Raw genomic sequence first — 14143 nt, forward strand, 5'->3', positions numbered from 1 at the left:
TGAGAAATTCAGAGAGGTCAAAGCTCCCAGTGCCCCAGGCTAGGGAGATATAATTACAAATGTGGATCTCCTACAAGGTCGCATTAGGCGAGGCTGGTGAAGCAACATGGGGAATGCCTATGGAGCTGGGGAGAAAAGGAGAGCCAAGTGAACTGGATTCACCTTCTCAGTTAATGGACATGATTGTGCTAGTCCACTGGGTTTCTTCAAGCCACGCCGTTTCTGCCTTAGCCAGTACCCATGGGCCAGGAATCTCAAGACTACATCTGATAACACGTCTAGACTCTCTTGCTTCTTCCTCTTGCCCCCAAACTTAAGGCATTCTAGGAGACTGTGTTATAAGGGAGGAATGTGTCCCCAGGGGACCGGCTGAATTGGCACTTGAGATGGCCGTCTGACCAGAGGGGGTGCCAGGTGCCACAGAACCAAAAGGAAAAGAATCGCTGAAAATCTGTCTCTAGGTCTCTGCTCCCAGTTCCTGGCACACAGCTTCTGACATCTTTGTAATTTCTTAAGTGCTAAGAGCATTTAGGAGACTATTTTAACTTTCAGTCTTTGATCCTGGCTCCCGACAGGGTTCCTTGGAATTTCCTGGGTGCTAAGAGTGTCTCAAGTCACTCTGGGTGGACTCCAGGATAGCTTCTGGGGATACTGGTCACCAGAAAGACTAAGCCATAATCAGAAACATGGAGCTTTCGGGCTCACACTTTCATCCACTGAGAAGGGGAGGAAGATGGAGCTTGAGATAGTGATTGATCATGCCTATATGATGAAGCCTCCACAAAACCCTCAAAAATATGGCGTCTGGAAAGTTTACAGGTTGGTGAGCACACCCACAAGCTGGGAGGATGGTGCATCCCAACCCCACAGAGACACATGCTTCTGTGCTCAGGACTCGTTTGGATCTCGTCCCGTGGACCTTCTCATCTGTGCATGTGAATGCGTAGTTGTGTCTGACTCTTTGCAACCCAGGCTCCTCTGTCCATGGGATTCTCCAGGCAAGAAAACTGGAGTGGGTCATTTCCTTCTCCAGGGGATCTTCCTGACCCAGGGATCAAACCTAGGTCTTCTGCATTGCAGGCAGAGATTCTTTACCGAATGAGCTTCAGTCTGCACTAATTCCAGTTATAGTCAGGATTGATGTGAACTGTAGGTGCCCAGCTGGTGGAAAAACTCCACACATCTGATGTCACAAGAATCATGTGGTAGCCCCATTACCCCTGCCAGGCTGGGCTGGGTCAGTCACTGAGAGGAAATTCGTTTGCTCAACACCACGGGGGTGGGGGGGAGCTCTACTTGGAACCCAGAGCATTTGGAGTTGTTCTTTAGTACTTCTATGTCCAGTGGAAAACTATAGCAACTAAAAAAAAGAGAGAGAGGGCAGTGAGGGTCCAGACCCCTTTGGAATGAGGGGCTGAGTCACTGCATCAGATAGAGAACTTGAATCAGCTGAAGCCTGAAGGAAGCCTGGCTGAGGCTGGAGGAAGCACAGAATGAGCTGTGGGGGAAGGAAGTTCTATGTCTCAACCAGTTAGAGGGAGAGGGGGCTGCTGGAGCTATGTCTATTTTTTATGTGCTCCTTCTGTGTGCATGTGTGTGCATATGCTAACATATTTCTTCTTCTCTGTCCTTCTCTTTAAGACTTTGAATGGTGTTATTGGAAACCAACTTTCCAATTCAGTCTACAGGTTACATGATATTTAGGCGGGACTGTGGCTGAATTTGAGGAATAACTACAGCTCCTGTCTGTATCTTATAGCTCTGCTTCTTTTGCTCCTCCCTTCCTGGCTGATACTGAATGGATCAGATTTTCTTTCACTTCCTTATTTCCCGTATAATTGTTTGGAAAGCATATATTAAAAATTTATTTTAGCCATCATCCACTACCTCTTAAAATTTAAACTTGACCTTATGTTTTTCTAACGAAATCTAGAGATGATTGGCATGTCTATTCTTTTCTTGAACAAGTCAAAAATGACTTAACATCTGAGCTTCTCTTCCATCTTTTATGATATTATCATCTGTTATGCAGGGTCCATGTTGACTTTAGTTTCACACATTCAGTTAGCTATTACAATTATCTGTACAGCAACTATTTAGACTCGACAGTGCATTTGATGGATTTCTTTGGCCACTAGTGTGTTTTGGGAGCTCCATCTTTCCTCTTGGACTCAATATCCTTCTTGCTGAAGGAGTATACCTTTCAGTAATTTTTGTCAGCAAGACTCTGTGGGGGCGCAACTGTTAGACTTCATATGTCTGAAATTGTCTGTATTTAACTTTTAACTTTGAATGGTAATTTAGCTAGAAATAAGATTCCTGTGATGATAACTGTTATTCCCTGAGTATTTATTATAAAAGGTATTATTCATGGTCCTGGCATCTATTATTGCTTCTTAGAAATCCACCGTCAGTTTAATTATTCCTTTGTAACTTGTCTGGTTTTTTTTTTAAATAACTTTCTGATTTTTCTTTTTACCTTTATCTTTGATATTCTGCAGTTTTACTACCATATACTATCCTAGATTCAGTAGACTCATACAACTTGAAGACTCATATTTTTTCTCTCTTCTGGAAAAATTTCAGACACTTATTGGCTGACTACAGTCTCTAATTTTTTCTTTATCTTCTTGTTCTAGAACTCTAATTAGGCACGTTAGCCTTTCTCATTCTATCCTGTACCTTTTCTACTTCACATTTTCTTTCTGAACCACATGCTAAGTGATTTCCTTAGTTCTATATTCTAATTCATTAATCTTTCTTTCAACTGTGTGTAACTTTCTATTAAGCCTACCTTTTGAGGCTTCATATCCATTATTTTTATTTCACTTGCATAAATTGAATTTTTAATCTATATTTTCCCTTCACAGTGTTTCCTTGTATTTTAAATATGTTTAGATTGTTTTATGTCCTCCAGTTTTTGATGTGAAAATATTGTTTATATTTACTAACTGCCCCTTTTGGTAACTTGTTTCCTATTGTAATTTGGATTCTGAATATAGTTTTAGAAAAGGTTGTTTGCCATAGATGATACTGCTTATGGGAATATCCCTATGGAGCCGTTTGGTGTTTTCTAGAGGCTTCTGGTAAAGCATCTAGAGGTATCTTTAACCAGATGCCTCATCTCATAGAGCAAAATGGAGTCACAGGCCTGTATGTCTATCCTCGGGCCAGTCACTCACAAAAAGGAGAGAAAGGCTCTAGACTGGTCAAGTCCACCCCAATTAAACTGAGGGTGGTTCAGCTTCCTCTTAGACATATGGGCTTGGAACTTCCCTGGCAGTCCAGTGGTTAAGACTGTGCTTCCAGTACAAGGGGCATGAGTTTGATCCCTGGTCATCGAACTAAGACCCTGCATGTGGTGTGATGCAGCCTACAATAAACAAACAGCTAAGTTTTTTTTTTTTTTAAAGAAACAAGGGCTTAGTGGGTGGAGCAGATTCCTGAACAAAATCAAAGTTCTAGTAGAAAGCAGGAAATGAGATATGTACACCTAACACTGTAACACTCCTGAAGATTTCAAATTTGCAAAGACTCAAGAGTTAAGAATCCAGCACAGAAATTCCTCAAGGGTTGTGGAAGGGAAGAGAGAGAAAGGATAATTAAAAACAAAACCAAACATGGTAAAGGGTGAATTCTGGTGAGACATATTTTGATGGAGCATCATTTATTATCTTCTCCAGAACCGTCTCACATTTTCACAAAAGGCAAATTCTGTTTTTGTTGCCAGGTAGAGGCAGCTCTAACATTCCACGAAGTGCTTTTCTGTTGCTTTTTCCTTCTTTTCACAAGAGGAAAAAAAAAAGGGGGGGTGGATAAAAGCAATTCAACAAAGAAAATGTAAATAAAATGATGTCTACATTTAGATGATAAAAATTTAGTACTAACAGTAATTTTAACTAATCTGTGAGTACACTGTGATCCTTTGAAGGGATCAAAGTCATCTGAAGAAAGGAAAAGCTACATTCACATTATTGATGCAGGGCTCTGCTTGGCCCCTGGTCACACACTCAGTAGTTAAGTGACATGAGAGGGAACAGGGTGGCTGGCTCCTGGTTCTAGCTCTATCCCAGCCACTCAACTTTGGCATCGACTCTGCTGTGATTTCCTCGTGAAGCTAGAAAAGGAACAGCAGAAGCAACCGACTGGGGCCAAAGTGCCACAGTGTTTTACTAAAACAAGGAGATCCAAACAGTGCATCCTAAAGGAGATCAGTCCTGGGTGTTCATTGGAAGGACTGATGTTGAAGCTGAAACTCCAGTACTTTGGTCACCTAATGCAAAGAGTTGACTCATTGGAAAAGACCCTGATGCTGGGAAAGATTGAAGGCAGTAGAATGGGGCAAGAGAGGATGAGATGGTTTGATGGCATTGCCAACTCAATGGACATGAATTTGGGTAAATTCCGGGAGTTGGTGATGGGCAGGGAGGCCTGGAGTGCTATGGTCCATGGGGTTGCAAAGAGTCGGACATGAACTGAACTGAACTGAACTGAACTAAACTTCCTCTGTTCAGTCAATTTTTTATAAGTGCCAGCCATATGTCAGGAACTATACTAAGTGTTGATGTGTCAGGGAATAAACAAAACCTCTACCTTCACTGGAGCTCATTGGAGATGAAAACACTGCATCAGACTTGTTTTTTCTTCAATCTATGGGTATTTGAATTCTTCATCATTTATGAAGATACTTGACACTTTGTTAAAAAGTAACAGCAATGCTGATCACAGTAGTAGGTGCTAAACTACCTAAAATTCAGCATCCGAGACCCCAGGCTCTCCATCTGCTTATGCAACTTTTTCCTGCCATTTACTCATTCATTTAGTCAAGTGATGTCAGGCAAAGTGGTAGAGAAGACATCTCTGCAAAAGAGACAATTCAGCCGAGAACTGAAGACTTTAGCGGGGGAATGAGGGTATTGTTACGAGTGAGGGGAGTGACTGGCTGAGGTTGGAAGAATGTTCCAGAGAAAGGGAGGAGCAAATGCAAAGAAACTGAGATGGCCAAGATCTTATTGGGTTGAGGAACCACGGTTCCCTTCCTGCATGAAGCCATCGGGTACCCCAGCCTCCACATCCCTCACTTCTTCTAGGACCCCATCCTCTGCTCGGGGAGGCTGGATTTCTCCCTGGCCTTTCTCCCGCCTACTACACTTCCCTCGCGTCTTTTCTTAGGCTTCCCAGGTGGTGCTAGTGGCAAAGGACCCGCCTGCCAATGCAGGAGACATAAGGGATGATCCCTGGGTTGGGGAGATTCCCTGGAGGAGGGCATGGGAACCCATTCCAGTATTCTTGTCTGGAGAATCCCAAGGACAGAGGACCCCAGTGGGCTACAGTCCATGGGGTCACAAAGAGTCAGATGTAACCACATATACATCCTTTCTCTTGTCCCTCTGTCTCACATCCTTCCTTTTTTTTTTTTTTAATCATTTCCACATTTTCCCTATCTTCTTATCATTTCCTCCTTGAATTTTGGCTGCCCAGAATTTTGTTGTTTGGGTTGGAATGTTATTGTTCAACCTTGAAATCTACTGAGTCTGTGATCATGCTTGGAAGCATTGCCAGCGGTCCTGTAAAACAACTTTTAAACACGACTCTGTAAAGTTTTAATGACCTCATGTGTAAAGCCTATGAAAGAATCAGCCTGTGTTGAAGCTGAGTTTGCACGGCACGCTTTGCACACACTGTCTCATTTAATTCCAGCTCTGATTCACCGAGGAGGTGCTCTCATGAGGAAACCAAGGTGCAAGGACTTTGCTAAAACCTGACGGCTAACACACAGGAGAGCTGAGACAGAAACCCGGGTCTTCTGACACCAAATCAATCTTTTGCCTTCTGCACAGACAATACCATCTCCCTGAATAAACACCGCAGTTTCAATTTCAACAACTACAGGACACCTTTCAAAGCTTACACTGAAGAGGATTCTGAGTCCAGCTGATTTTTGAGACCTTAACTCGTTATTTATTTAGATCAATTGCCCTTCCAGATGGAATGGACAGAGCACCCAGGGACCAGCATAGCATCTGACACAGGGTTAAGTTTAACAAAAGCTTGTTGATAATAAAAAACATTAATCCATTCCCAGCGCCTCCAAGCCCATCCATGAGAACGAGTCATTAATTTATTTGCGATAGCGACTTCTTGCTTTGGGAATCAAATTAACCACTTTATGCCTCCAGCTCAAGTCAAATAAGGTCCTGTCTGGTCCGTGGAACTACCATGATCTCCATGGGAGCTTCCTTTTGGGTCAGCACTCGAGAGGCAGAGAAGGGTGTGAAGAGCTGATGCGAGAAGAGCCGAGGAAGGGAAATGGACAGGATTCTAACGCTGAAACCTTCAGGGATCACTGCGCACAAAGATGCAGTTTACAGTCTATGCTTAAAGGAAACACTTCCCAGATCTATGGCTCTTAGGGCACCTTTTGGTGTTTATCAAAGTAGGACCATACTTCCTTTGAAGATGTGGTTATTGCAGGGAAATGATGCTGCCATGGGGGCTTTTTTTTTTCTCAAAAGCAATTAGAGGTGAGATTCCTGGACTCAGAAGAGAAGGGAGCGGTGTTGGCGGACACAGAAAGTGTCTTGGCTTCTGCTGGGGCCTCAGGGGCCCCGTCAGAGGCGCTGGCCTTGCAGGTTCTGCTGCCTGCGAGCTCCGAGGGAAGTGGTCCCTGAGCAACAGCAGCTCGGCCCACTCTGCAGCGAGTGGGAGGACAGGAAAAGCCAAACCGCAGAGTGGGCTTCTCTCCACGGGCGCTGGGGGCCTCTGTCCTTTCACTCGAGGGGGCCCCGGGGGAGGAATGGAGGGCGGGTGTTAATCTAAAGTCCTGTCATGGTTTCCGTGGTAAACCATGGGTTTTCCAGGCCTTCAGAATGCAGAGCCCACCACTCTGTGGCCGCCCACCCTCTGACCCTCCGGACCAAACGCCCTTCTCTCTGTCATTAAGCCTGTTCCCCTGGGGAAGCAGACATCTGGCTCCTTCCCAGGGAAAAGGGAAAGCACTTCTCAAGCTGGATTTTGATTTGAGAGAGATTAAGGGGAAATAAAGAAATAAAATGAGAGCCACATGGATCCAGGCGTTTTCCCCACTGTTCTGGCACAGCCGTCTCTCCTAACCTTCCTGCCACTCTGTGCTGTGGTTCTGTTACTCCCCACACTCTGCTGAGGAGCTCCCTGGGCAGAGTTGGGGCTGACCTCGGGTCCGGCTTCTGCCCTTGACCATGATGCTGCCCTTGATCATGGCACTGCCCTGTACTGCCATTCTGAAATGGTCTGGCTGAAAAGAGACTTCGTGGGATAGGGACTTCCCTGTAGCTCAGATGGTAAAGAATCTGCCTGCCATGTAGAAGACCTGGGTTGGATCCCTGGGTGGGAAAGATCCCCTGGAGAAGGGAATGGCAACCCACTCCAGTATTCTTGCCTGGGAAATCCCATGGACAGAAGAGCCTGGCGGGCTACAGTCCATGGGTCGCAGAGCTGGACACGACTGAGAGACTGACACTCCCAAATCCTCCTACTGGGTGGGCACTTCTCTATTTATCTGGGGGTGGGGGGAGCTTCTGCTTTGTGGGGGTCCAGGATGACTAATGCTCACCCCACCCAGGAGGTGCCTGTGGTCCAGCACGATTATAGGAGGACAAGGGGACTTGTGGTGGAGCAGTCAGCAAGGATAAAGGCCCAGGAATGGGAGTCACGGGGTGTTTTGGAAACTGTAAGTATCCCGAAACAGTGGGGTGGGGGCGGACAGGCAGAGGCCATCAGACTGGAGAGCAGAGTGTCCTCAAGGCCACACGGAGGTGCTGGGCTTTCGGCAGGAGTGGTGTGATGTGATTGGTGGTTTAATGAGCTCAGATGTCTGACACTGAGGTTTGGAAATGATGGGAGAGAGGTGAGTGGGGAGCTGTGTTGGGATCAGTCTTCAAGGTCTGGAGGATGAGATGGGGCTGGGCAGGCAAGGGAGACCAGGCAAGGGGTTGGTTTCATGGTTTGGAGCACTGAATGGATTTGGGGGGAAGGAAGTGAAGAGGGGGCATTCCAGGAGGCTCAGGGGTAAAGAATCTGCCTGCGATGCAGGAGATGTGAGTTCAATCCCTGGGTGGGTAAAATCCCTTGAAGGAGGAAATGGCAACCCACTCCAGTATTCTTGCCTGGAGAATCCCATGGACAGAGGAGCCTGGCAGGTTTTGGTTCGTGCGGTTGCAAGAGTCAGACACAACTGAGTGACTGAGCACACACACACACACTCACAAAGGAAAGGAGGACATTTTGCTCTTGTTTGAGCCACACTGTTCAGCCCCTCCCTGAAGAGGAGCCTCTGTCTTGACTTTGTGTGTATTGTTGCTTAGTCACTAGGTCATGGGGGACTCTTCTGCGACCCCATGGGCTGTAGCCTGCCAGGCTCCTCTATCCATGGGATTCTCTAGGCACGAATAGTGGAGTGGGTGGCCATTTCCTTCTTCAGGGGATCTTTCCAACTCAGGGATCGGACTCAAGTCTCCTGCATCGGCAGGTGGATTCTTTAAGGCTGAGTCAGTACACATACCCTAAATGAGTGTCCGGGAGAGGCATGATCTAAGTGGAGGATGAAGAGTTTAAAGTTCCTCTATTATTTCATTTGCTCACTTCTATTATTTGTCGGCCTGGTATAAATTTGCAAGTCAAACTCACTCCAGTGAATACTGGTAGAGGAAGCTGAAGTTCTTTCAGAGACAATGGGATTTAACCTGCAAAGATGGCATGGCCCTCGCTTTGCCCTTCCCCTCCTCCTGGCATTGCTCTGGGTCTTCCCCGGGGTTACAGAGTACAGCATTCTGAGGCTCGTAGTTTGGCAGAAAATAAAAATACTTGGCACTTAGTTAAAATAAACAGAGACCTGCAATGTGTAAATATTAACCCGGAACAATTAAAAGATGGATGCTCTTCCAGGACCTTTGAATTGCCAAGAATTCAACGATGCTACCAGAGAACACGTGGGCTCTAGAATGAGGAGGAGGGGAAGGCAAGTTTAGATGACCTCTGTAGCCAGATTCCCTTGGTAAAACTGGGTTATAGCCTCCTGTGACCAAGTGTTCATAGTTTTCCCGTAAATTGTTTTTGCAATTTTTTTCGCTAGTGTATCAAGAAAGCCTAAATTAACTAGTGACAACACACCTGGGCCCAGACCTACACCACCCCCATGGAGCCATTCAAAGCACAGGCTTGGTTGTGGGCAAACCCCGCTTCAAATCTGCACTTCACTGCTTCCCCAAGCTGTCATTCCAGGCAAGGAAGTCAGCCACCCGAGCATCAGCTACCCCACCTTCAAAGTGAGAATAAATGTACCATCGGTGGGCTGCTACGTGGATCAAATTACGTAAATAATATAAAAAAACGTTAGCCCAGTGCCCGGCAGAGAATCAAAACAGTAGAATGTTAGCTGTTATTGCATCCTTCAATCCACAGCGAGCGAACTCAGGAGCAGTGGCATCTGGGCACTGGAAGGCACTTGGAAGGTTTCATGGCCCAGCAGAGATTTCTTTCTGTGGAAGGAGTTTGTCTATTTTAGTTTCTCTCTGGAGGTGGAGGTGGGCAGCGAGTGTCCATTGGGTCAAGAGAACAGAAGCTGGACTGGGGTCAATGCAGCACAGGACTGGACACCTGGCAGAGGCCATTCAGGTCACGCTTTACTGGTGCGAACGGGACACAGCAAGCCCGAAAGACACTTTAAATAGCCCGTCCCACCCCTGCCCCCACTCCATCTCAATTCACGGCCCATCCCACCCTGTGCATCACACGAGGTGGTCCCTCTGTGACGCTGGGCTACGTAACTGCCCACATCCGCCCGTGGGAAAGTGGCCTACCCAGGAGACTGGCCACGGGGGAGTCCCCTCTGCACCAAGTGCTGCGGTGCAAACAGAAAGGAAGAGACCTTCTGACTTTCTCTTCTGGCTCAGATGGTTAGCGTAATGGTCTCCATCAAAAAGGAAGACACACTCTTAAGGGTCTTGTTGTTTTTCCTTTCCTGTTAAAAAACATAACCCTCATGCCTCATTCCTGTTGCCAACAGTACCACAGAGACTCAAGAAAGAGGGAAGGGGAGTAGAGGGCCCTCGGTGCTGATCCCCCAGGGCTGCTCTCCTGGTCCCCACTCTGTGATGGGGGTGTCCACCCTTTAGCTTTCCCTTATCCTTACATTCAGAAGTGAAGGGAAGTGAAAGTCGCTCAGTCTTATTTGACTCTTTGCAACCCCATGGACTATACAGTCCATGGAATTCTCCACGCCAGAATACTGGAATGGGTAGCCTTTCCCTTCCCCAGGGGATCTTCCCAACCCAGGGATTGAACCTAGGTCTCCCGCATTGCCGGCAGATTCTTTACCCAGCTGAGCCGCCAGGGAAGCCCAAGAATACTGGAGTGGGTAGCCTATCCCTTCTCCAGGGGATCTTCGCAACCCAGGGGTCAAACCCGGGTCTCCTATATTGCACATGTATTCTTTACCAACTGAGCTCTGAGGGAAGCCCATATTACATTCGCAAATTCCCGTGAAAAATAGACCTGGGACAAGGGACTCCATGACTTAAGAAAAAAAAGAAACCAAATTTACAAGATTTCAGAAGTATTCATACTTAAATCCTCCACACACTATTCTACAAATTCATTCCATTTTTTATAATTTTATTTATTTATGTTTGGCTGTACTGGGTCTTTGTTGCTGCCTGGGCTTTCACTAGTTGTGGTGTGTGGGTTTCTCGTGGTGGTGGCCTCTCCTGTTTGGAGCTTGGGCTCTAGGGCACAAGGGCTCAGTAGTTGTGGCTCCTGGGCTTCAGAGCACAGCCTCAATAGCTGTGGCACAAGGGCTTGGTTGCTCCGCAATATATGGGATCTTCCCCGACCAGGGATTGAACCATATCCCCTGCACTGGCAGTCAGATTCTTTACCACCGAGCCAAGAGGGAAGTCCCATTTTTCCAGCAACAGTTAAGGAAAAAAACTAGTATCTGTTGAGCGCCAAGGAGGTGACATAGTAGCATCACATCTTTAGTAAGAGTCTACCAGGGAGCTTGATGGAGAAGGAAATGGCAACCCACTCCAGAGTTCTTGCCTGGAGAATCCCATGGAGGGAGAAGCCTGGTAGGCTGCAGTCCATGGGGTCGCACAGAGTCGGACATGACTGAAGTGACTTGGCAGGCAGGGAGCTTGATTACGTCATCTTGCAGGTGAGGGAACCCAGGACAACAGAGCCCAGAAATGACCCGAGAGGGACTGAAACTGTCTCCAGAGCCGCCACTCGCTTCAGAACTCTATGCGCCCACTACCAAACCCAGCAGCCTCACCCAAAGGAGGCAAGCCCGCCCTGCTGGCTCAGCACTCATCTCCCAAGAAAAGAGGACAAAGCGAATTATGTTGGATAATGACCTCCAAGCACCAAACTGGAACATGACAAGGCTCCTGCAAAGAATGTCACTGCACACTGGCAGGAAAGAAAATAGCCTATTATTATTATTATTTTTTTTTTTTACCGTACTATACATTTTACAGAAAGGGGTTTGACATTCCATGTAACATTAGAAAACAAAAATTTTTAAGGATGGGATTTTTTAGTAAAGTGATTTCAATTGGATTCATTGTTAACTAGCACAGTTGAGGAAAATTTTATTTCTGTGAAAATGAGAAAACTGGAAACTACTGATAGTAAATTTATACACACGTATCAGCATCGGGCACAATGGTCTGTGACAATGTGAAGCATTGCTAGGTAACTTGCAGAGATGGAAGCTTATTGCCCAGATGGAGAAGGCATACTCAGCTTGCTGAATCATATCACCACGTGGTCCCCATCAGAGCTGTCCCAGGGCCCACAATTCTAAGCATGGGTCCCATCATGCGATGTGTCCCCAGCTCTCCTCCCACCTCCGCTTTGCTCCTGCAGTAACGAGTGTACTGCAGTAACTTTCTCTTGAGCAGTTTTCTTAGATTTATTCCTATATTTTAATGTTCTTGTTTTCTATTGCAAACCAGATAATTTCTTACCTTTATTTTGACATTTAAAAATTTGTTTATTTCCAACTCAACTTTCTTTTTAATTCTTCTACTTATTTAGATGTTTTTAAAAATTGTTTTTCTACATTTTGATTGATGTATTGTGAGCATTATTTTCTAATAATCACATTTAAGATGTAAAGGGGCTTCCCTGGTGGCTCAGACGGTAAAGAATCTGTCTGCAATGCAGGAGACTGGGGTTCAATCCCTGGGTTGGGAAGATCCCCTGGAGAAGGGAATGGCAACCCACTCCAGTATTCTTGCCTGGAGAATTCCATGGGCAGAGGAGCCTGGTGGGCTATAGTCCACAGGGTCACAAACAGTTGGACAAGACTGAAGCGACTAAAACACACACACAAGATATAAAATATTATATAATATGAACTAGTTTAAAAATTTTATGTCTAATAATGAAACAAGAAATCCCATTTTTAAATAGCAAATTTATCCTATTAATATGGTTGGAAATTTTACTACAGTTATATTTAAAGATTTTGAAAACAAAGACAAAATGAGTACGTGCAATTATCAGCAGCTGGATAGAAATGAAGGTAGACGCTTCACAATGAATGAGAGGCGTATGCCAATTGTGCAACAGCGTCAGTCATGAGAATCCCTTGTTTCCATGAAAGCAGTAGTGTTGCGTCACCTCTATGTGAAGGAATTACAACTTGGTCTATTTTGGGGTTAAAACAGGATTGTCATTTCTCCTTTGATGGTACTTTCTTTGAATCGCTGTTTCACAATCTATTAGCCTCTTATGGTTTGGTCAGAAATAAGAAGGCAATTGATAAAAGAACACAACTGACTGTATTTCACTGAAACTTTAAGAAATATTGCCCCAAATTGGAGCTACTTTGCTATAACAGAAAACCAAAATGTTAAAAAGTTTAGATGGAAAAAAACTCCTCTCACCAATCTTTATACTTACCTTGTTCTTGTTATAAGCAGTTATTAAACATTAAAAAATAAGCTATCTTGAATTTATTACTTTCTAGCCCAACTTCTTCTTGTTGAGTCACTAAGTCATGTCTCTGACTCTTTGCAACCCCATGGACTGTAGCCTGCCAGGCTCCTTTGTCCATGAGATTTCCCAGGCAAGAATACTGGAGTGGGTTGCCATTTCCTACTCCAGGGGATTGTCCCAACCCAGAGATTGAACCACATCTCCTGTATGCATCTCCTGCATTGCAGGTGTATTCTTCACTACTGAGCCACCAGGGATAAACAGTTATTAAACATTAAAAAATAAGCTATATTGAAGTTATCATTTTCTGACCCAATACATTCAATAATTGGTTACAACAGTAGAAAATAGTTTTTAAAATAACTGAAGTTTATTCCTATCTTAGACATGGCAATAAGGTAGATTTTTAGCTTCTGATCAAAATTCTCAAAGTTTAAATTTGCTTTTTGGAAATGGAAAAAATTTTGGAATTCGATGAAAAAAAAAAATATATATATGTTCAAGTATATATAGCATATATATATATATATATACTTAAAAATAAATTCAAACATATCCAAAGTGTAACAGAAAAACTTCCCATGAACCAATTCTCAAGCACTAGGAAGATACTAGAGTTATATTCTTAAACTTTTATTTATCTATCGACCTGTTTATTTATAAAGGGGTGTTTTGTTTTACTCATTACATACTATTTTAAATGATAGAAAAATATAAGGAGATACAGCTACTGGAATTATGGAATGATTTGGGGAGTATCTTCCTTATTTGGGGATATAAGTGTGCCAATTTGTGATTCCACCCCCTGGCCTAGAGGAGACACCTCTACAGACAAGCCTGTGGGAAGCTATCTGTATAGGTGGATACGAGAAGGGCACGGGCGGGAGTCCTCTTAGGCTGATCCTAGCCTGCTCCTTCCCCTGGACTTTCCCACCCTGTGTCTGACCTTTAATGTGTCCTTCCTGCCCCACAGGAGCATCTGCCTGGTCCCCTTTGAGCTGTCCTGAATAACTGCGGGCTCTGGGGTTTGTCTGCTTGGATTTAAATGTCAGCCTCTCCACTTAACATTAGCGGGCCACTGGGCAAGCCTTCCACCCTCTCCTGGTATATCCTCATCCCTAAGACGACTGTAACAATAGCACTCACGCTGGATTTGGTTATT

At 45.0% G+C, this 14143-nt stretch overlaps 1 protein-coding gene and 1 long non-coding RNA gene across 5 annotated transcripts in view; one reads left to right on the plus strand and one right to left on the minus strand.

Annotated features, from left to right (window-relative positions):
• Positions 1 to 14143, plus strand: part of LOC133254244 (uncharacterized) — a 79412-nt gene that overhangs the window by 62897 nt on the left and 2372 nt on the right. Inside the window, exon 7 of one of the 2 annotated variants that reach the window (XR_009738619.1) lies at positions 5701 to 6080. The exons of the other annotated variant lie outside the window; for it this stretch is intronic. This is a non-coding gene — a long non-coding RNA (uncharacterized LOC133254244). Of the gene's footprint in view, positions 1 to 5700; positions 6081 to 14143 lie in introns of those variants that run through there. 2 annotated transcript variants of the gene reach the window in all.
• The window catches only part of TAGAP (T cell activation RhoGTPase activating protein), an 88299-nt gene that overhangs the window by 40066 nt on the left and 34090 nt on the right, over positions 1 to 14143 (minus strand). The gene's annotated exons all lie outside the window — the stretch shown is intronic.

Source organism: Bos javanicus, chromosome 9, assembly GCF_032452875.1.
Source record: "Bos javanicus breed banteng chromosome 9, ARS-OSU_banteng_1.0, whole genome shotgun sequence".
Taxonomy (NCBI): Eukaryota; Metazoa; Chordata; class Mammalia; order Artiodactyla; family Bovidae; genus Bos; species Bos javanicus.